This window comes from Zalophus californianus, chromosome 14 (genome assembly GCF_009762305.2).
Source record: "Zalophus californianus isolate mZalCal1 chromosome 14, mZalCal1.pri.v2, whole genome shotgun sequence".
Taxonomy (NCBI): Eukaryota; Metazoa; Chordata; class Mammalia; order Carnivora; family Otariidae; genus Zalophus; species Zalophus californianus.
In genome coordinates, this window is record NC_045608.1 from 79575056 (window position 1) to 79598329 (window position 23274).

At 46.2% G+C, this 23274-nt stretch overlaps 1 protein-coding gene across 6 annotated transcripts in view; it reads right to left on the reverse strand.

Moving 5' to 3' along the window:
* RNF152 (ring finger protein 152) overlaps positions 1–23274 on the reverse strand; it is a 76455-nt gene that overhangs the window by 30329 nt on the left and 22852 nt on the right. The window contains exon 1 of one of the 6 annotated variants that reach the window (XM_027576461.2): positions 20690–20731. The exons of the other annotated variants lie outside the window; for them this stretch is intronic. The gene's annotated coding sequence lies outside the window, so the exon portion shown is untranslated. Of the gene's footprint in view, positions 1–20689; positions 20732–23274 lie in introns of those variants that run through there. 6 annotated transcript variants of the gene reach the window in all.

A 23274-nucleotide genomic window follows, 5' to 3' on the forward strand; every position in this document is an offset into this window, starting at 1 on the left:
CACAGAGCATCCTCAGGTAGCACTAACATTCATGGCTGGAAAGAGGTGGAAGAGCCACCGTTTACTAGGATGGCACCGGAGGGTCCAGCAAAGGACAGCACATAGACTGGAAAGAGGTGGAAGAGCCACCGTTTACTAGGATGGCACCGGAGGGTCCAGCAAAGGACAGCACATAGACTGATGCACTTCTGCCGTCCAGAGCCCCTCCCAAGGTCCTTGCTTTCCCTCCCCATCCAGATCAAAGGCTTACCTATCCTTTCTCATGACTCCCCTTCCTGCCTCCCACCTACTCCCTCCTGGGGGACTTCTGCCCATTGTAGGTTGATGCTCCTTTATCCTAAACTGCCTATATTTGCTTTGTCCTTCTTGTCCTTCCTGGTACCTGCTTCTCTGCCCGCACCAACACAGGCTGCCGATTTACTCGCAACCCTCCCCGCCCACCAGCAGTCTCAACTGACCTTTGCCATCATCTTCCACAACTTCGCTAAACATTACTCATAGGGCCCCACCTTATTGCAAAAAAACAAACAGCTTCCCCTTCCCTAAACCATTTGATAGTAAATTGCAGACCAGAGGTCCCATTACTGTTGTACCCTCAAGGTATTTCCTACATAACTGCAGTACAACCATTAAAATCAGAAAATTCCACCAAATGTCCTAATGATGCAAAGGGATAGAATCCAGGGTCACATGTTGTATTTACATGTCCTGATTCTCTATTCTTCTTCAATCTGGAACAGTCCCTCAGGCTTCTCTTGACTTTATTATAATCTTGACAGTTTGAAGATTATCAGGGGTTACTTTGTAGAATACCCCTCAGTCTGAGTTTGTCTGTTGTTTTCTCATGAATAGATTCAGTTTATACATTGTATTTGGTGGGGAGAGGAGAGAGATTACAGAAGTGATTCTAGCAGATGGTTATGTTACATTAACTTGATACTTGTGTCTCCCACATTTCTCCACTGTAAAGTTACTCTTTAATCCCCTCCCTTTTGTATTTAACAAGTATTTTTTTTAAAGATTTTATTTATTTGACAGAGAGACACAGCGAGAGCAGGAACACAAGCAGGGGGAGTGGGAGAGGGAGAAGCAGGCTTCCCGCTGAGCAGGGAGCCCAATTTAACAAGTATTTTGTAGAGAGGTATGTTCAGGCTATATCAATCTTATTCCTGATGAAACTTTCATCCACCCACTTTAGCATGGTTTAAAAGTTCTTGCCTGAATTAACTATAACATGATGGTTGCCAGATGGTGATTGTTAATTCTACCCTTTCTTCCACATTTATTAGCTGATATTCTGTTGAAGGTAGAATGTCCTCTTTTCCTTATTTATTTTATTCATACTAGTATGGGCTCATCGATTTTATATTATTCAATGAGTTAAGACCCATTACTGCTATATTTATTTTGATGCTGTAAGTACCCTAGGTTTGGCTATCAGGGGCTCCTTTAGGCTATTCCTATGTCCCCATCATTCTTTGAGCATTTCCTTACTTTGTGACACAAAAAGATATTTTAGGCTCATCTGATACTTCCCCTGTCCCAGGCCCAGAATCATCACTTCTCCCAGGAGCCCATTCCTTTCACTTTCAGAATGGCATTTAGAAATCAAGATCTTGGGGCTCCTGGGTGGCTCAGTCGTTAAGCGTCTGCCTTCGGCCAGGTCATGATCTCAGGGTCCTGGGATCGAGCCCCACATCGGGCTCCCTGTTTGGCAGGAGGCCTGCCTCTCCCTCTCCCACTCCCCCTGCTTGTGTTCCCTCTCTTGCTGTCTCTCTTGTCAAATAAATAAATAAAATCTTTTTAAAAAAGGAAGAAAGAAAGAAATCAAGATCTTAGTGGGGCGCCTGGCTGGCTTGGTCGGTAGAGCATGCAACTCTTGATCTTGGGGTTGTGAGTTTGAGCCCCACGTTGGGTAGAGAGATAACTTGAAAATAAAAAAGAAAGGAAGGGAGGGAGGAGGGAGGGAGGGAGGGAGGGAGGGAGGGAGGGAGGGAGGGAGGAAGGAAGATAGATCTTAGAAACCATAGGTATCCTTGTGGCAATCAATTATCACTGGTCCCAGGACCTGTCAGTGGACACAGCTAGGAGCTGAGCTCCACTGGAGATGTCCAACAGCTCGCTCCCATGTAACTGACAAGCCTCAACATCAGTTAAATCGCCTAAGATCCTACAACTTGGACTTCTCTGTCTTTTCTTTATAGCCCACAACCCAAGGAGCTAGGCTTACAAAGTGGGGGTCCTAACCTGTCACTCAGAGCTCCCCTTCCTCTTCCAAAGCCTCATGCTCTGGTCTGGGAGCTTCTAGTTCTGATTGTGTCATCCTTGGTCTGTCTCCTTGTCATACTACTCTGTGTGTTCGTTTCTAACTTCTTGGCTTCCCAGGTGGACTTGCAGAGTCCACGGGTTCCAGGCAGCCCAAAAGCCAGTCCTGCCCTGTGCACAATCCATCCCAGCTCCCAGAACCCCAGGAATCTGGTTGTCCCAGAGGAGAATTTTCCCACTAAAAAACAGCACCCCAAAAATATTTACATTCTTCATGGTGACAGTCCATCTTTCCCTATGTTAATTTCTAATGGATAAAAAAAAGTTTTAGGTGGTGTAGCAAAGTGATATGTACCTTTTTAAGTTTGTGGGGGTGATATTTTAGTTCCCAAGTCAGGGCTCCTCAGCTAGTCCTGCATTTCTGAGCTTCTTCCCTGTCTCTGCCTCTGACATCACAGTTTTTTCTAAAAGCACCATTGTTGTTCCTTCCTCTACTGCTCTGTTCAGCTTCCATCCCCAAAAACGTGTCCATCCAGGTAACCTAGAGATGACATATAAATCTTCTGGTTCCTACTACCTACTGTAGGAGCCTATTCTGGGGTGAGAAAGACTCACTGAGTCCTTGAAACAGCCATTCATGGGAAAGGCGACCAGAAGTCAGCCCTAGCCCACCGTACAGTCCATCTGCTATTTTTTTGGGCGTTTCCACAGGGTTCCATATATGATGGATGTTTAATAACATTGTCGGCCTAACTAGCAGTGATTGCGAGTGGATACTCATAAAAAGTTACTACAAAGGCCTATAATTTTGGACCTCAGAGCTTTCATTTTTCCAAATGGGAAAGGCATGTAATAAATATCTCCAGAACCGCAACGTGATATGACACCAGCTATCAAGGCTCAAGGAACCAATATTCATGAAACAGTCCCTTATCCATTAATAACAGTTACAAAATGTCATATTCCACAGCTGTGCTGGGCTGCAAATCTTATATTCTTTATTTAAGAATAGATAAATAAATAAGCCTATGCAATGGTTTGACTTTTCTGGGCATAGAGAAGTGAGATCTTTCTAACCATCATGTCAAACATGAATCCATGAGTTCGGAGTCAAGGTCTCCCTCTTCTAGACTAATGATTCTTCACTCTCAGGGGCTACAACCATTCTGAGAAAGTGATAAAGGGTACAGACTCCTCTATGTCTGAGAGGGTAGAGGTGCAGAAAAACACATGTACACAAGCAGAGTGTGCCTCTAACTTCACAGAGCTTGATCACAGAGGCCACAGGGGAAGAACCCCTGCCCTCCGCCAGCGCTTCTCAAACGTTAATGTGCCAATGAATCACCGATGCTGCTCTGAGCGGCAACCTTCTAGAATAGAGGTCAGCACACTTTCTCTGTCCAGGGACAGAGGGTAAATATTTTTGGTTTTGTGGGCCACACAGTATATGCTCCAACAACTCAACGCTGCCACTGTCCCAGAAAGCAGCCATAGACAATACCCCAACAAATGGGATGTGCCTGTGTTCTAATAAAACTTTATTTACAAAAACTGGAGGCAAGCTGGACCTGACCTGAGGAACACGCAAGAAGGTATTACTTTAAACCCGGCTCAAGGACTATAATAGCAAATTACAAAACTAAACGGATTTTTTAAAGGTTTATCACATATTCACTTTGTTAAAAAGTGAATCCAGCAATTCCCATTACCACATTTTTCCTATGGAACAATTTGTTAGGAAGAAGCCATTGTTCCGTTCTGCAGCCGACACAGCGAGGGTCAGAATAACTCCACATTATAAACATTTCCTGAAAGACCCTTTGTGTCCTGCTTTTCTAACTCACAGCACAGTTCTATTAACTGACAGCTGACCACATGCCAGACGTGAAAGCAGAACACATTCCTTCGTGTTCCAAGCTGCCCGTTCCTCTCTTGAATCCCGCTGTCATTTTAACAGGCCCGGCAGCTGTCAGACTCAGGCCAACAGTCACAAGGGCTTTGTTTCCACAGAGACTTGTTTTCACAAAAATCAGGACCCACACAAGGCCCTTCTCGGGCCTCACCTGCCCTCTGCGGCCAAAGGGCAGATGCTCGACTACTGAGCGCCTTCCCGGGTGAGCTGCCCCGAGTCACTTCCCATTTCCTGCCTGTTTCTGGCAAAGCCCCTTCAGCCACAACCTGTTAGCTCCACAAAATGGAAGGGTTTTGGATGGGCTTTCCTCCCAAGAGTCTGCATTCCGAAGTTCACACCCGGCCAGGTGCCTGCCGACCCTGCCCTGGAGGAAGCATGGAGCACACAGGAGCATGGCCTGTGTGGGTATGGAGTCATTTCTGAGGGACTGGGAAGACTGTTTTCTTTTCAGCACATGCACACCCTGACAGAAGAGCCCGCTCTCGCTAGAAAGGACTTAAGGCTCATGGTGTGTTTCTAGCCATTTTCGCTGGTTTCTCAAGTTAAGCCTCACCGAATTCGGTATGAACTTCTTTGGGATTGCCAACTAGTGTTTAAAAACCTACAGCATGTAGGGGGTCTAAACAGCACAGAGCATAAAAACTCTACAAAGTACAAACGATGCTTATCCTTTTGTGTGAAAGTCCAACTCAAACTCACGAGCAAATACACAGCTCCCACACAACTCATCTGAAAAGAGTTGTGAGTAACAGGACACCGGATGTCAGAAACACAGTTATCGTGTGGCCCAGCTCTTGCTATAGTCAAGGACGTTCATCACCTGGATCTGGTGGAATAAAGCCACAGGGACACTGGTGTTTCTCGGGTGTTTGTTATTGTTGTTTGTGTTTGAGAAACATGTCTGGGACTGTGGGGCATTCACAGCAGCATTTTTTACCCAGGGGTCAGATTCTCTTTCTAAATCACTAGCACAGATTGTCCAACAAGTTATTCATCTTGCGTCTCCACAATAACTCTAGAGATTATGAGGGAATAAAAGTAATAATAACATGAGTCTGCAGGTCATATGTGCTTAAAACTTGGGTCTCCAAGGAGGGCAATCAGCTGCAGTGAAACTTGACTTCTTAAGGGAATGAGCAAAATACATTTTACCTTAGTTTTTAAAGGCTGTGATGGCCCTTAGCTATTCACGGTGACCTTGCAAAAAGGCACTTATTCACCTGCTCAGCCTAGTGATGAACAATTATGGAGGGCAAGTAACAAAGAGGCTACTTCATTCATTTCATTCCCTCTGTTTCTCCTGGGGGCTGTAAGTGAATCCAAGGGCAGAAAAATGTTGGTGACACTGGGAAGATTTTTATAATAGTAGGGAGGCTGGGTGAAAATGACTTTCTTATTCACTTGTAGAGGTGACAGTTTCGAGTTTGCTGTAGAAGAAGGGAAATGCTGGGGATCTCAGATAAAACCTAAACAATGAAGGTGGCTTGGAGTGCCAGATCTCTCTCCAAGTCCACAAGCCGGCCCATGGCAGCTGGGCATACAGCGCACGCCCACCAAGCCATCCCAGAGCTTTCCTACATAGATGGAAGGTGTGCAGCACCTTCCACCTATGTAGGTGCTGAAGTGTGAAGTTTATAGTCAAAAAGGTTTCTTCCCTGACAACAGAGTTGTTTTTTTTTAAAGATTTTATTTATTTATTTATTCATTTTTGAGAGAGAGAACAAGAGAGAGAGCACAAGCAAAGGGGAGGGTCAGAGGGAGAAGCAGATTCCTCGCTGAGCAGGGAGCCAGACGCAGGACTCGATCCCAGGCCCCTGGGATCATGACCTGAGCCAAAGGCAGATGCTTAACCAACTGAGCCACCCAAGGTGCCCTACAACACGGTTTTTCCAGCCTTTCATCTTACATGGGTAGGCACATGCATACTTTCAGATGCTGCCGGGTTTATGCGAGCATCCTCTAAAGCACCCACACTCCCCACCCTGCGACTCTAGCTGCCCAGCTGACATTCCTCCCACTTAAAACTGTCCTCCCAGGAATCACACTAGCACGTGGGGAGCCTGAGAATAAGCTCACTCAAAATGCAGCAAAGCACACTCATCCAACCATGCTTGCACTTGCTCTTGTCTTTTTCCTAACCTTTAAAAAAATTCCCAAAAAACTATCTTTTTTTTTTTTTTTTTTTAAGTAGGCTCCATGTCCAGAGTGGAGCCTGATGCGGGGCTTGAACTCACAACCCTGAGATCAAGACCTGAGCTGAGAACAAGAGTCAGATGCTTCACCGGCTGAGCCACCCAGGCACCCCCCAAAAAACTATCTTGAAGAGCAGCTATGGTATCATGAAATAGAAAGTCAAAGGTACAACCGACCACCACTTAGCACCACAGAGTAGACCACATCTATCTCCCCTAGACGCTTTTCTCTTCCCTCCCCACTGCACCAGCACAATCTCCTCTACCGGGTCTCAGCCCTGCCTTCAGCCTTCGTTTTTGCTGTGCCCCATGCCAGAGCCTTCTTCCCCCACCTCCTCTTCTTCCCACTCCTCGCCAGCCTAATCCCTTCCTTCATGTTTGCTCAAATATAAGCCCTGAGGACTTGCTGCCCCCTACCAACACTGAGCTCACCACAGTAAACCTGAGAAACATCTACGAAAGGGGCAACAGACACAGAAGTGTTAGTACTTCTTAATTGATAAGAAGGCCAGACAAAGCAATGCACTACCATCTAAAAGCACTAACCTGCCTGAAGAGAGAACTTTGCTTGGGCAGAGCTGAGGCCCTGGACCCTGGAAAGTCACTCGCTGGAGTCTCAACTCGTCACTAAGTCACTAATTAGCTGCGTGGCCTTAGGCCAATCATTTAACCTCACTAAGTTTCAGTTTCCTCACCTCTTAGGCAAGAACAATCACAACGATCTCAAAATACTGTTTTTAGGATTAAATGGGTAACTGGTAAGGTACCCAGCCCAGTAACCAGCACATAATAGCTGCTCAATGAACACCGGTATTCTTTCCCCTACTTGTGGTCTGACTTCACTTGGGGTGGAAAGGGGACACTGTCACCAAGAAAACAGACCTTTCGAAAGAGGTGGAGAGAAAAGCACAAGAAAGAGGTAGCAGAATAATATTTAAAAGCAAAAATATCTCTGAGAGGGCAGCAAAGTTTGAACACACCAGGAAACAGGAGCTTTGCAGAATGTGCTATTTCCCTGTGCATGAGGTCTGCCTCTGCGGCTGACTTGAGACTCTCAGTGCATCATACCATGGCGTGCAGCTCTGCTCTAAAAAAGGTTTGGTGCAGTTATAGTAGGAGCTGGTAAAACACTGCCAAAAGTCTCTTGGCTCAGAATAAATTCCCACAAGTGTCCTTGAATCTGTTAACTCTGCAAAGACAACTCTGCATCCGTGGAAAATAGAGGCTGCCTGAGGCTCAGTCTCAAAATCACTACGGCCATGGCATAAACATTGCTTTTTCTTAAAACACACCTCAGAGAAAGCCAGCCACCGAGGGTAATATAATCTGAAAATGAAAATTACCATTCAAACATGGACAGTAGTCACACATCTGAGATCACCACTGGGGGTTCTCATAAACTTCTCAAAGTTAACATGTCCAAAATGGGATTCTTGGTCTCCCCCCAACACACCCCCAAATCTGCTCTTCCCACAATCCTCCCCAACTCAGTTACTGGCAACCCTACCCTTCCAGCAACACAAGCCACAACCCTCAGCATCATCTGGTCTCCTGTCTCTCACAGCTTTGCTCTTTTCCCTCCTCCCCTCCCCCACCCTGGTCCTGGCCACCACCCCTCTCACCAGGAGCACTGGCAACGTGGTGGTCTGACTCCCTGCCCCCTCCTCTGCCCTCTACAGTCTACTCTCGGTACTGCAGTCAGAGTGATGTTAGGACAACAGAAGTCAGAGGTGCCTGGGTGGTTCAGTCGGTTAAGCGTCTGCCTCCGGCTCAGGTCATGATCCCAGGATCCTGGGATCAAGCCCCACATCAGGCTCCCTGCTCCCCGGGAAGCCTGCTTCTCCCTCTCCCTCCTGCTCATGCTCCCTCTAATAAATAAAACCTAAAAAAAAAAAAAAAGAGCAAGGGACTCCTCCCTCAAAGCCTATGATAGCTACACATGCCGTGAGAAGTAAAAGCAAAGTTCTCACAATGACCCATGTGTGTGCCATCACACCCCCGGGCCTCCCCTGACTCACCCCTTGCTCCGTCTGCTCCAGGCTCACTCTTCCCTGGGCCTGCAGTCTCTTCTCTCAGATATTACTGTGTCTTTCCTCCTCACCTCCTTTAAGTCTGTGCTCAAGCACCACTTTCTTAAGAAGGCCATCCTTGATGGTCTTTTTACAAATTGCAATGCCTCCCAGCATTTCCTCCCCTCTTTCTCTGGTTATCTTTGTCTAGACACATCATCTTCTAACACTGTATGTCACTTAATCTATTTTGCTTGGCGTTGCCTCCTAAATCCCCAGAACACTAGCTCCATGGTGTCTTACTTGGTGCTGCATCCCCAGCATCTAGGACTGTGCCTGGCACATACCAGATGTTACACTCAAAAGGTGCTTCTGGGCTTCGAGCACATCAGCCAACTAAAGCTCTATGGGGGGAGTGGGGGGGCGGGCAGGAAGAACAGGCTCTTACTCCGCTCTCCTCTGTCCTCTCTCTCTCTCTCTGTCCCACCACACCAAAGCTTTCTAAGTTTCCCAATATTTTTGCAAGAGCTGTCAGGCTTCCACAATTTTTCTGATCATTAATAATTATACCACGTTTGCACGATTCCCTAAAAGAGAAGTGTATATGTCAGATACAGTAAAAATTAAAAATAAGTTACTACCCCTCCTCTGCTATCACCTTCCTCTAATTAAACTGGAGGTCAGTAAGAGAATATAGCAAGCAACACTCATATGCTTACCATTTTAATACTCAGGGATCCAGTCTGGGCTTGACCTAAGCTGGGCACAGCTACATCTTCCCAAGGAGTACCTGAAGAGAGCTAAGGAAGGGCCTGTGTAATAGGTAAGGTGGGGAGGAGGGTGAGGGTCCTCGCAAGGCCACCAGGGATTAGCAACAGTCGAAGAGCCCTACCAACCCCAGAACTGAAAGGCCAGAGGCAGGAGCTGTCACCACAATCAACAAAAGCCTGAAGTTCTGGAACCTGGTAAGTGGGCCTGCCCAACAGGAATGAATAGAGTTGGAAGGGAAATGGGGCTCAGGCAGGGAGGGAGCAAGGATGTGGGAAAGGAGAGGTCCTACCATCTCCTGCCAGTAGTCAAACCCAACCTGAAGCCAGAGGGCAAGGGAAGTAGGGGGATGCAGCCCAAGGTCTGGGAAGACAGGAGAGTGATCTGGAGGAATGAATGGAGACTGTCCAGCACACCCCTGTTAGCTAGTGGAGATCCTGGAGTCTTGACGGGTCCAGGGAAGAACATGGAAGGGGAGCCTGGATAGGGGCTGGGAGCTTTCCCTACTTCCCCTCACTGTTAGCTGTGGATCCACTAGGATTTAGGAGCAAATGTGTCAGGGAAATGCTGCCCTGGGTGGGAGGTGGGGGGTGGGGGGTGGGGTGGGTTAACAGCTCATAACCTAAGTACTAAGTGCCCTGTCCAAAGCAAATGGTCTCTAGTACCCCACACACAAAAACTGAGATGCAATTGCTATGTGGTATAGCCACAGAATTTCTCTTACAGAAAATCTCCCATTTCTGCTACCTTGAAGTTGACCCTGAAGGATTTCCCTAGGCCCATGATTACAGTTCTGAGAATCCTGCTCTCCCTTCTAAAGTTACTCCAAATGCATAATAAGTGACCGATCACTGAGCAATTACAGAGAATACCTACAACGTTCTAGGTGCCATTAGCACCCACTCCTCCCAAGAGCCACACAAAGGAAGCATTCACTGCTGAGTTGAAGTAATCTGCCCGAGCTGACCACTGAGCAGATGCCAGAGCCTGGGCACTTTTCCAAAATATGAAAAAAGAAGTTTTAGAATTTAACCCAAATGAAAAATTCTTTTAAACCTCTGATTTCGGAGGACCCATAACAAAACAGATCTCTCCTTCATCAACGCATTTGAATTGATGTAGGTGGTGCAATGGTGTAGGCTGAACCTTCACTGAATGAGTTTAAAGAGCACCTGGCTTTTGGATTAAGTTCTATCAGTGATTTACTTTGTGACCAGAGGCAATACTCAATTTCTCAGCAGCTCAGTGTCCCTAGCTCTTTAAATACAATGACCCTTCATCCAAACCTGTCAGGGACATATGGAAGTGAATTACTTAATATATCCTTCCAGTCTCTTCCAGAGGCTCTTCTTCCCCAACCTCCTAAATGTGGATATTGCCCAAAGCGACAATACGGTAGAATAGAAAGCACATCTGTCAGACCCATCTGGAGTCAAATGGTAGACCTTTCACTGGTCAAACCATTTGAACTTGGGCAGTTTATCCAGCCTTGTTGTGCCCTAGTGTTCTTCATCTGTAAAATGTGAACACTAAGAAAGCATGCATGCTCACACAGTTGCTGGGTGATAAAATGAGAATATGTGTGCAAAGCCCTCAGGATAGTATCAGGAATAGAATAACCACTTGAAAGCAGAATGTAATCATTATCATCATTATAATCCTCATTATCATTTTTCATATGTGGTTCTAAGTAGAATTGGTGAAAGTACAAAATTTCTTTGAGCATTCTCCAGAATTATTCTATGACCTTAAAATAATTCTCTTTTTTTGTCTTTACAAGCAGAATTGAAAATAACACAAATAGGGGGCGCCTGGGTGGCTCAGTTGGTTAAGTGTCGGACTCTTCGGTTTCCCCTCAGGTCATGATCTCAGGGTTGTGAGACTGAGCCCCGAGACAGGCTCTGCACTCAACGAGGAGTCTGCTTGAAGATTCTCTCCCTCTGTTCTTCCCCTTACTTGTGTGCACTCTCTCTCTCTAATAAGTAAGTAAATCTTAAAGAAAGAAAAGAAAAGAAAAGAAAAGAAAAGAAGAGAACACAAATGGATATTATGATCACCACCAAATTTAATTGATAGCTCCCATTGATAGTAAAACCCAAGTTACTGGAAAGCAGGGTCAAGCTACATAGACCTGATTAGAGCACAAGTAATGTGTCCTGAGAGAAAGCTTGGGGAAACAGGATTTCATTTTGGACTATTTTCTATGAAAAAGCTCTAAATTCATGACAACAGAGTAAACCTGCTTGTGAATGAATGGTACCCAAAATACAGGTTAAAAAATAAAAAATTTCATGAACCATAAAATACCCCAAATGCTTCTTTGAGCTCAGGCATCTGGTGAAAACTTCTTGAAGCTCCTACCCGGCATTCATTGTATGTTAAGTACCCCACCCTCCACCGTAAGGTCTTCTGATACTCAGGAAGCTCCCCCTGGCAGGGACCAGCCCCCCGGAGAACTGGCACAGCGCCAAGCACACGGAAATGCCCAGCCACCATGTTTGCTTTGATAAATGACTGCTTCTATGGCAAATCGGATCAGAGAACTACGTCAGCTTCCCAGGGAACCACTCAGTGGATCAGCAACATGCCAATGACCTTCCTCCGTTTGGTCCCGAAGACCAAATCTACTGATAGCCACAATTAGAAAAAAACATCTGCTGATCTGACCCTGGTTGGTACAGATAAACCATCTGAAGTCTTACATTTCTGATCTAACAGAAACAGACAGGCTTTACTCACCCAGTCCTTCCCCATCAGCACTTTGCACCAATATTTTAAATCAAACTTTCAAACCATTCAAGTTCTGGACCACAGTGTCTACTTTGCATTAACATGGTAGCCACACTATAGTTCCTAGGAGTGATAGGTATCCAATAAACATTTACGGAAGGGAGAGAAGGAGGAAAGAAAGAAAAATGGGGAAAAAAACAACACTGAGCCAAGCTCCTGAGTTGCCCCAGATTCAAGGGTAAAGAAGTGGAAGAGCTGACCTATGTGACACGGTACCATGTTTTTGATGGGCCTCACCTCATCCTTATAACAGTCTTATGAGTAGGTATCTCATTCACCCATTTTAAGGATGCAGAAACTGAGGTATAGAGAAATTAAATAGTTTTCTAAGTGTCCCCCAGACAGTAAGTTTCAGAGCCAAGATTTAAATTGAAACAATATAATCCAGAGCTACACTCTAGCACCGGACACCCAGATTCACCCAAGGCAGCCTGAAGAAAGCCAATCATTAAGGTTTTCATTTATAGATAAGAAAATTAAGCCCAACTGGTTAAATGACCAATAAAAAAAATCGCATGCCATCTCATGGTATCAGACCCAGTGCTTCTACTCGGTTGCTACCTTAGAACCTAGATAATAAGGACCCCCAGCTGTTCTTATACGTGAATATAATAAGTTTATGCTACAGGCTTTCTATCATCTTTCTAACTTCAACCCAGAATTCCCACTGAAAATACAACAGCAACATTTACATAGCACCTTGTGATTTATAAAAACAATTTTATCTGCAATACCCTCCCCGTGACATACACCATGCAGATAACATCACCAGCTGTCAAAGACCAGGGCAATCTTAGTGACAGGCAGCCCAGAGAGGCCCTCGGTGACACATCTCAGCTCAAAGCACCCAGGAACACAGGGAGGCAACTTTCAAAGACCACGGCTTCTGCCAACAGTGGTTCCCAAGGAAGAAATTTCAAAATGATTACTTTCTCCTTCAGACTGGAGACATAAGGACACAGAATGTAAGTAAAAGCAATATTTCTCAATCCTCAGGGGGATCAACCATTTAAGGAGAAGGTCTCCACGTCTTTCTTCTCTCTCCCTCACTATTGCTTTTCAAAACCTTTGGGCAATACAAGGAGAAAAGTATTTGCTTATTGAAACTGTGTTTGCTATCGGGGCACACCAATCTATTTGCTAATTGTCTCAAGAGTTGATGGCTAATACGTTTGTCTTTCTTGCCAAAATTAAACCACAGCTTATAAACTGTTAAGTTAATATCATTGAAAGATATAACCTAGAGTCCTCGGCAGAGCATCTTCCCCAAAACTCAAAAGAACATCTAGATGACCAGACTTCCGAAGACTGATTTAAAATCTTACTTAGCAGACACAACACCTCTGCAATGGGTCTCATACTTGGCTGAACACTACAATCACTTGGAGAGCTTTTAAAAAAAAAACGCCATTGCTCAGTTTCCACCTGCAGAGGTGTTGATTTAATTGTCCTGGGTGAGGCCTACACACTGGGGCACTTAAAAGCTCTCCCTGTGACTCTACTGCATCCAAGCTTGGGACTCACAGGTACAGAAAGTAAGGCGTATACCTGCCTGCTCAGGTAAAAAGTGACTCACTTTTGACCTACTGACCAGGAACAATTACACAATTTAGGATTATTTGATAACATGGATTTAAATTTTCAGACCCAATCTGTTCACTGCATAATTGAAATTGTTCTCCTGGTCTTCCTGACATATTCTAGACCACCTTCACCTGGAAATGCAGATGAATATAAAAATGCATTTTGAAGGTACTAACATCTATGTAGCACTTTGAGATTTATAAATATATAAATACAAAGTCACATTTAATCATTACAAGAGCTAGGAGGTATTAGTTTCCTATTGCTACTATAACAAACTATCCCAAGCTTAGTGGCTTAAGACAACATGAATTTATTCTTAGAGTTCTGGAGAACAGATGTCTGAAATTAGTCTCCCTAGACTAAAGTCAAGGTGTGGGCATGGCTGGTTCCTTCAGGAAGCCCTGAGAGGAAAATCTGTTTCCTCGCCTTTTTCAGCTTCTAGAGGCAATCTGCATTCCTAACCCATAGCTCCTTCCATGTATTATTACTCTGCTGCCTCCCTCTTATAAGGAAGGACCCCTGGGCTTACTTTGGACCCACCCAGATAATCCAGGATAATCTCTCCATTTCCAGATCCCTAATCACTTCCACAAAGTCCCTTTTGCCCTGTAAGATAACATTCACAGGTTCGGGAATTAGGACAAGGACATTTCTGGGGGCCATTATTCAGCCTGCCACAGAGTAAGGCAAATGTCACCACTATTACCATTATGCCCATCCCCCCTGCCCACCATCCTTATTTTTCCATTAAAACTGAGGCTCAGGGTTGCATGACTTAACCAGGTCCCATGTCTGGGACAAGGCTGAATTTAAATCTGACCTCATAACTCTCAGTCCCACTTTCTCTCTGCCATAAGTGTTGCTTCCCCACAATAAGGTGATGTTTGCAATAGTACTTTCTTTTCCAAGTTTTCACCACACTGTTAACAAGAAGTGTTTTCACTCGCCCTCAATCATTACTTTTGTTCCTCAGCCAATATATGCCAAGTGGAAACTTCCATGCACTACTCCTGGTAAACATGCCTCAAGCCAGGCCCCTTCCCTATGGCCCAGAAGAACCAGCAAGCCCCCTGAGGCAGTAATTCATTATACAGACTATGATGTCACAACTATCTGAGTGAGCTGCACAAGGTAAGTACGTGGAGAGAAGAAGCAAGCTCTCGGTTGTAAGAGAGCAAAACAATCTGAACTTGCTAAGACATACACATACACATAACCATCTTGAGAAAAATCGATAATCGGTGATGTCCATACACTGTCTGCTTGAAACAGCCTAATCAGAACTGCTTTCTCTTCCCCAACTGAGGAGGTGGTATGTATTTAGAAGCTCAGATAGTGGTCTTCTAGAATGTGGTATCATTTTAGCTGAAGTCATCAGGAAGTAGTGGGTAAGGCTTTCTACACAAAGGACATTATAATATGATGGTCACACCTCCACTGATGCTTGGGATTTCACATACCCCTCCTCCCAAGCACATCGGGGAGAGAAGAACCTGGTGCTGAATCATAACCACTTTAACAATGGGGGGAGGTAAACAAGCCAAGCAAATCTCACTGCCAAGTTTATACCTGGCCTGAGTCTGTGTTCAATCTGATGTGAAAATGGTAGGGAAGAAAAAGAAAAAAATAAGTGCTGCATCAGAATGCAACTGGTAGAACACCAGCAAGTTACATGATTTTCCAGGAAGAAGAGAACGCATCGACTCTCTCCCCAGAACTATAAAATAACGGCAAACAGGGTTTTAAAGGTCATGTAGAATAATTCAAACAACCAGAATATTATATTTTAAATAAGCTAATGCAGTTGGGGAGAGGGGGAACGCTGGAATATATTCTGTGGCTTGTATTCATGCCAAATCCTTGCTCTGAAGCTATCATTTTATACGATTATAACAAATATTTGGAATGATTCTTGGGGGCAGCAAGATTCCCTGACATCTAAGAGTCAGTTTGGGTCACTCATTCAGAAAAATAAACCAATGCATGTTTAAAGCTTTTCAACAAGGTAGCATTATACAGGAATTCCGGTTTACCAGGAGTCAACCATAAACTCATAATAAAATTAGGATGCTCCAATCCATGTGATTTAGATATAACTTGGCTAAACTAAAAGAGAGCACACCTGCTAAGTAATCCTTTCTCCGTGTTTCCTGACATCCAGGTAGTTACAGACCCCTGGGTTCTGGTCCTGGTTCTGCCATTAATTCACCCGGACCAGTAACTCAACTTCTCTGGGCCGCAGAGTTCTCATTGGTAAGGTGAGAGGGCTGCACAAGATGACCTCCAAGGGCTCCTCCAATTCTGACTCCAGAAGCTTCCAAAAGATCCATTAACAAAGTTTACTAGCTGTCTTCTGGAATTAGATTCCAACTGAGTGGGGGAATAAAGTGAGGACAAGGAAGCTGATGGTCAAGACTCTGAACTAAAAGCTGGAGAAGACATGTAAGCTGGAGAACAACATGGCGGAATAGAAAATGGGTCTCCCTCCTGGGGAAAGTTACAAAACCTGGGGGACCCAAGAGTTTATTTCAAAGACTCCTGAGAGTGCTTATACTTAACTGCTGGAGGGTCCTGCATTTTTACGCTGCATCCAGCACTCAGAGCCTCCCAAGTACAGAAGGGATGGGCCAGAATGGGGGCGGCGGTCATCCTTGGGATGGGAATTCCACAGGTAGCATCATAAAAGCATCATCGCTAGGGCCCTTCTGGCCACCTAGGGTCCAGCACAGTGTTTAAGGTCAGTCTGATGCAGGGATGGCTATTCATTTGAGCTGGAGACTGAGTGATTAGGAATTGGCTGTACCTTCTTCCTCCTGTCCCTACCCGGGGTGGGGAAGGGGGACAGTAGAGCAACCTTCATCCTCTGAGGGTCTGCAAAATTAGCCACAGCAAATGAAAAGTGGATTCACAGAGCTGTTGAGCTCGCTCAGGATTCAGATCCCCGAACAGCTAGTTCCAGGAAACAAATGTGCTTAAGTGGGAGAGCCCAGAAAAAAAGTGACAGGAAAATTGAAGACTTGCTATAAAACTCATCTTCAAAAAGCCATAATTATCACAATCGTGTCACCTAAGCATTATTTACAAACATCCTTCTGCACAATTTCTCCTCTTGGAACAGCCGTTGTCTAGATATAGTGCCATTACTCAGGGTAACATTTTAGATTAATTAAGTAGTAAAACACGGGAAAACAAGCATTTTTCCATCAAAACTCTGGAGTGAATATAATTAAAATAAGATGCAAGGGAACAGGCATAGAAGAGGGAGGATCTGACTTTTCACCTTCGTGCTGATAATCCCCACTTACCAGTTTTATAACATGTCAGTTTCCAGGGTTGTGTACATTACTCAGTGTAAGATGACCCCCAACACTGGAAAAGGGAGAAAATGTAAAAAAAAAAATTTCCAGTTTTGCAGATGAGAAAAACTGAGACTTTAAGGAAATTAAATGACTCATTCAAAGTCAAGTCACAACAAAAACCCTGATCACCAAACTCCTTATTTCGAGGCTTCAGGACATCAAACACAGTCTAAGTGATTTTGTTTTCATGATAAAACTAAAATAATTTTTACATCAAAAGCTGTCATCTATTTTGTCTGGGCCTTGCTTCTGAATCTTCCGGGCCTCAGAATATTCTGGTTTGGCTCCTGGCAAAACGAAGCCAATTCTCAAGAGCCACACAAACAGGGTTTTCTCTACCAGCAGAGACAGGCAAGAGAATGCTCCTCACGGTCTGCTATATTAACTGCAGTTCTCCTCATAACCTACTATTCTTTTACATTTTTTAATTGAAGTATAACTGACATACGGTGTTATGCGAATTTCAGGTGTACAACATAGTGATTCGACAGTTCTATACGTCGCTTGGTGCTCATCACGCTAAGTATAGTCCCCATACAACGTGATCATTCCCTGTGCTGTACTTTGCACCCCCATGACTTATCTGTATAAGTGATGAGATAACCAGAAGTTTGTACCTCTTAACCCCCTTTACCTATTTTGCCCCTTCTCCCATCCAACCCCCACTCACCCCTCTAGCAACCACCAGTTTGTTCTCTGCTTTTACGAGTCTATTTCTGTTTTTGCTTGTTTTGTTTTTTTAGATTCCAGGTATAAGTGAAATAGGGCATTTGTCTTTCTCTGACTTATTTCACTCAGCCGAATACCTTCTAGATCCATCCAAGTTGTCCCCAATGGCATGATTTCATTCTTTTTTATGACTGAGTAATATTCCATTGTGTGTACAGATATTTCTTTTAAATCCCAAGCTTCATGGTTCATGGCCATGATCTGCTTGTACAGGGCACAAAAGTAGCAAACGGTTCCACACTATTTCCATGTCTTCCAGACCCTGGCCAGCAATCAAAAATAGGACCGTGGACCTTTGTTCATTCTATTTGGGGATGGCATCATATCACCAAACATCTCTCAGTCCCAGCTCTGTTAATCCATAGTCGTTTTAGGTAAATTTGTCATGGAAGGTATATAAACATCTACCTTCAATAGTGTTTTCCCAAATAATGTTATTTGCCCTGTGATTTTAAGGAATGAGACAACTAAAACAACAACAGCCGCAGGAAAAACAACTCTAGTCTACGCTCAGCTGGTGGAGACGAGTTTAGCCTTATTTTGGGATCTCTGCTACTGAGTCCACAAGTCCACTCAAATCAACGAAGCAGGGTAGAAGGATGGCTCTGTCCCAACCTGGAGTCGGGCTGCCCCAGCCCTCTCTTCTCACAAATGAATCCTCCCCACCTACCCCAGTTTCTAGGACCAACCCTAACCTTAGTGGAGATATCTGGGAGTTTGGTGCAACCCCCCGGGGACCCCGCCCAAGTCCCCCAGAATGCCAGCTCAGCGCGGACTTCCTGCCAGCACTCCTCTACCTACACCTGGGTCCTTTCCTGATTCCTTAACCTTCAGGTCTGGAGCCCACTGGACCCCTGGCTGCCTTTCCCTCCCCCAAGCATCTGGACCTGCTGTCCCTTCAACCCTGTACCCTAGGACTGGGACTCTGTCCCTGAGATTCTGCCACCTCTGGAAACATTCCCCAATCCTGCCTCCTTAAACTTCCCATGCAACCCATCACCCCAGGGGGACGCCGCCAGCCCCCAGCCTTCCCACAGCTCCTCCATCTTATCTTGCAGGTGTACTTCCACCCAGGGCTCCTACAGGGCAAGTCTACTGCATTCCTTCCTGGCCTGGCAGGGCCCTGAGAACAAGACCAGCAGCTCTTCAAGTGACCCTCTGCCTTTCGGACCATGTTCTTATTTAAATGCCTCTGTCTGAGCCTAAACTCCATTTATGGGTGAGACAGAGCTAGTGAATGGCTGTCCTCATCATCAACCCCTCACTGTTCACTTGAGGTCTGCCAGCGACTTGCATACAGCAAGCTATTAATTACCCTGCAGACATCATGATGCAGCAAATTCCACTATTTTCACAGAGGTGAGAAACCGAGGATCCCATTCTAATAAGAACCGGGCCTACGTTCCGTTGGCAAGACGCGGGCAAAACGAGGAGTAACCCGGAGTCTCGTGCCTTCGTGCTGACAGCCTGAACCCTCCCTGGGGAAACCGCATTTCTTGCGCACGGAGTTATGTCAATTACCCCGTGCAGGAGGGGGCAGAGGAGGTCCTTTCCGGCCCTGGTGGCCCAACCCCCGGGGCAGGGACAAGCACCTGGGCTCCCTGGCATCCCAGTCACCTGCCCGCACGACCCCAAAGCCGCCGCACACTCATTCCACCTCGCAGAAGGGGCCACAGCACCCATTGGCTAAAATTCCCACCCCAGCACTTCTGATAAAACCAATTGTTTCAAATAAAACTGGAAGGACTTTTGTACTTCCCACCGGCCCCATCGAAGCTTCCTGGTCTCAGGCTTAGTTGACTTAAGTGAAATCGGCAGCAGAGCCTGAGAGCGCTGTTTGGTGCTAATTCAAACTCTAAGCTGCTTCCGAAGGGGGGTGGCATAACTCTAGCACACCACGTTCAGGGGCGAGCGGGGGCGAGCGGGGGAGCTCGCAACACATCCCCAGAGACACGCAGCTACCAGTTCTGGAAAGAGCGAGGGGGGAGCTGCCTCCCTGTCCAGGCTGGCACGTACTGCCCTCTGCAAAGCAGCTTGAAGCTGTGGTGTGAGTAGATGAGGAGCAATCCACGTGTGTGCACGCGCTGCAATCCGTGTGTGTGCGTGCGCGTGTGCACAGGGGGTATGCAACGGAGTCCCCCAAAAACGTCTGTTCAAGTCCTAGCCACCTGTACCTCACAATGCGGCCTCACTGGGAAGTAGGGTAACCACCCAGGTGGTTTGGTAAGATGCGGTCATACTGCTGGGAGGGCCTTTAATCCAACACCCAGGGGCGCTGTCAAGAGGGGAAGAGACACCTGAGGAAAGAGGGTCCTATGACAAGAGGGCAGAGGTCAGCTGTGCCTACAAGTCAGGGGGAGCTGGAAGAGGCAAGGAAGCCCCCCACCCCGCGCACACACACAGCGGGTTTCAGGGGAGTGTCGCCCTGCTGACACCTTGAATTCAGACTTCCAGCCTCCAGAGCTGTCAGAGGATGCGTTTCTGTTGTTCTCAGCCACCCCGTTCTTTGCACTTTGTTAGGGCAGCCCTAGGAAATTAATATAAGGTGGAAAGGAAAACTGAGGAATCCCCCAAACCCCTTGATTTAGCAGCAGCACCAAATAAGAAAAATATATGGTTGCGCTCAGGGACTTCCGCAGCACGGCCGCCCACCAGATGGAACTGGAGGAAGAAAGACAAGGCTCTGCATCCCTCAGAGGAAACTTCCTTCCCCTAAGAAGTGAGACTAATTCAGCTCCTGAGTGGGGAAGGGAATGGAGTCGGAAGTCCTGCCTTCTCCACCCTGAGCCTCTTGGCGCCTCTCTGCCTCACAGACTTGTAAAAGGTACTAGGTAGGTGTTGTCATACCCCTGATGGCCTTTCATCATCACGACCACCTGGGTGACAGAGGAAGGGGGCAGGTGTTACCATCCCCATTTTACACACAAGGAAACTGAGGCTCTGACGAGGTCACGGGCTGCCCACAGACGAGACGACCATTCCAAGACGACCTCGAGTTGACAAAGCAAAAGGTTTTCAAAAGAGGTGAGATGGGGAAACAAAACAAAACAAAACAAGCTAAACAAAAGTTCTAGACACCTTGCATGTCCAAACCAAATCAAATCTGCTGGCCTTGACACGTAGCCCCTTTCCCTTTTTCTGAAGGTAGCAACAGTCCCAGAACGTGGCTGTCGACAGAATCTGCCAATTCTCTGGCCGGCTTTTTACATTCAGGTGTCTCTGAGGGAAGGAAAAAAAAAAAAAAAAACTGCACATGTTTCCCAGGCTTGAAATACAAGGTGTCTGCACGCTGGCTCACCGTGTGCTCTAAAATCTTCAAGCACTGCTCTGTCCTTGCTCAGCGGTCACCTGCGCCGGGGCGTGCTCTCCCGAAGCTGGCCTTGAGTGTTCCAGAGGCTGAAGCTCCCACACACTGCATCCAGCAACCTCCATGACTGAGTGAGCCCTCTCCCAAAGCAGCCCTTGGGAAGGCAGGGACCCAGTGGGATGGCCTGGGTCCCAGGAAAGGTCAGGATCGAAAGGGTTAAGCTGGAAGGCCCTGGAGATAAGGCCCTTGGGTGGAGAGCTTAGACTATATAATCAGCTGCCTTTTCCAAATATTTAAATCTTTCCCCTCTGGAAAACACCCAGTCGCTGGCCACTGGAAAAGCTTGGATTTCTTCTTTCCTGCCCATTAAAACCTGCAGCCAAGATGCCGGGCAGACACACATTCCCGGGACCAGCCACTAACCACTCTGGGAACGCACGGCCACGAAATGCCATTCCACGTTTTGTCAGCTTGAAAATATTGAACACCACTGAACAAAATTTAAGGTTTCTTTTTTAGACGTAAATGTCTACTTATTTCAAAATGAATTAGTAGTTCTCTGGGTTTCATAATGTTTAATTCATTAATGATAACTACAGCTCGAGAATTTGAAAGGAAATTGCTTCCAGGATAAAATTAAATGCGAAACTCTAAGCAGTGATTCATGGCTGTTCCTATCTAAATTACTAATCCGTGTGACAAACCTGGTTGGCAGCACACAGAAAAAGCAATTCTACTTCCCCCCAACTGCCTTTATATACTTTGCTGAATTGTTTTGCAAACTGCCTAAACCCAAGTCCTAGATAATCCCCTGCTGGAGGCCTCCATCCCATAGTGGGATTCAGTACTGAGAGTCCCTATTGCCTCGGAGAGGCTCATAATGGACCAATACTTTGCGCCTCGGAAAAGAGTTTTCTCGACATTAAGAATTTAGACATGTAATCCAATGGATTTCCGAGGAAACTCATTTTAAATTAAAGACAAATACCCCATGATATCTGTCTGCATCTCCCCAAAGAAACCTGCATAAAACTGTAGAAATGGCAATTTTCCTTTCGTTTGCAAGGAAGCCTAGCCAGCTGAGATCCAATTACATATCCCCCCGTTAGAGAACAATTGGGCACTAGAGTAACCACGCTATCCAAAAGACGAGACAATATAATGCTTCTGAAGTTTCATTAAGCCCAGGTTCTGAAGTTTCATCAAGCCTTCTGCTTCCGGAAATTTCTCTCAGGTCGGTTCCGGCAACCACTGCCTGGGTTCACAGCCGAGGCTAGAGAGGAGAAGCAGGCAAGGACATTCCTGACCACACACACACCCCCCACCTCCAAAGGAACTCAGAGGACCAGGGTCCCCCAGGGCACCTCTCTGGAAACTGCTACTAGACTGCCACAAACCAGGTACCCGGTCTTCAGGCTGTGTCTCACTCCAACCAGCCTGTGTGCTGCTCCTAAATGGCAGGTCAGATCCCCACCAGCCCTCAGGGGTGCCACTCCATGCCAGGGAATTACAGTGACTCCTTTATCCTTGGGACAACTTGGGGAAGGTGTCCTCCTCGTCCCCACATTGCAGAGCAAGAGATGGTGGCAAAGAGGTTCAAAAAGGCTGCCCCAAGTTACAGAGCAAGTAACAGGCAGAGCCAGGGTTCACACCCACACTTTCTGCTCAATTGTCCATGCGTCGAACCAGCTGATCATGCCCCACCACCACTCCGAACATTCCACTCACTCCTTACTACCAAGGGAGCAGCACCCATGTAGCCACCAGGCTCTATGGGTCCTTTCGGTGATTCGGTTACATTTGCAGCTCATCTGACAAACACGCTCTTCTCCACCTACCTCCCGTTCTGCCTTTTCTAATCTATGTGCACCTGCTCTTTTCTCCACCTCTCCCCCTGGGACAGCCTCCAAGTCCCCCTTTGGGGTCTCCTCCTCCCACCTTTATGCTCCTGGAGTGCCAAGTTCATTCCTTCAGCTGACCATCCACCACTGCCTACCGACACTGGGGGTGCACCTTTGTCTCCCTGAGTGTGTGGCCTTCTCCCAGCCAGCTCACTGGCTTCTCTACGACCTGCCCCTGGTTCCCATGGCGTAGCAGGGGCATGGTGAGATGCTCTGTAACCTCTGGAACTAAAGAATGTGCTACAGCAAATCATCAGTGACACTTAAGCAAAACCAAACCAAACCAGAGACTCAGGGACTTGTCCCCAAATGACCCAGTTCGGTCCCTAAAGAGTGAAGACGAGGAGATGGCGGGACTTATGTGAACTTTGTAAAAGCTCTATCAAGGAGTATTTTTTCCATCAAGCATGCAAACGTTGCAACCATGAAGGGAAGAACACCTAGCTATCTGCTCG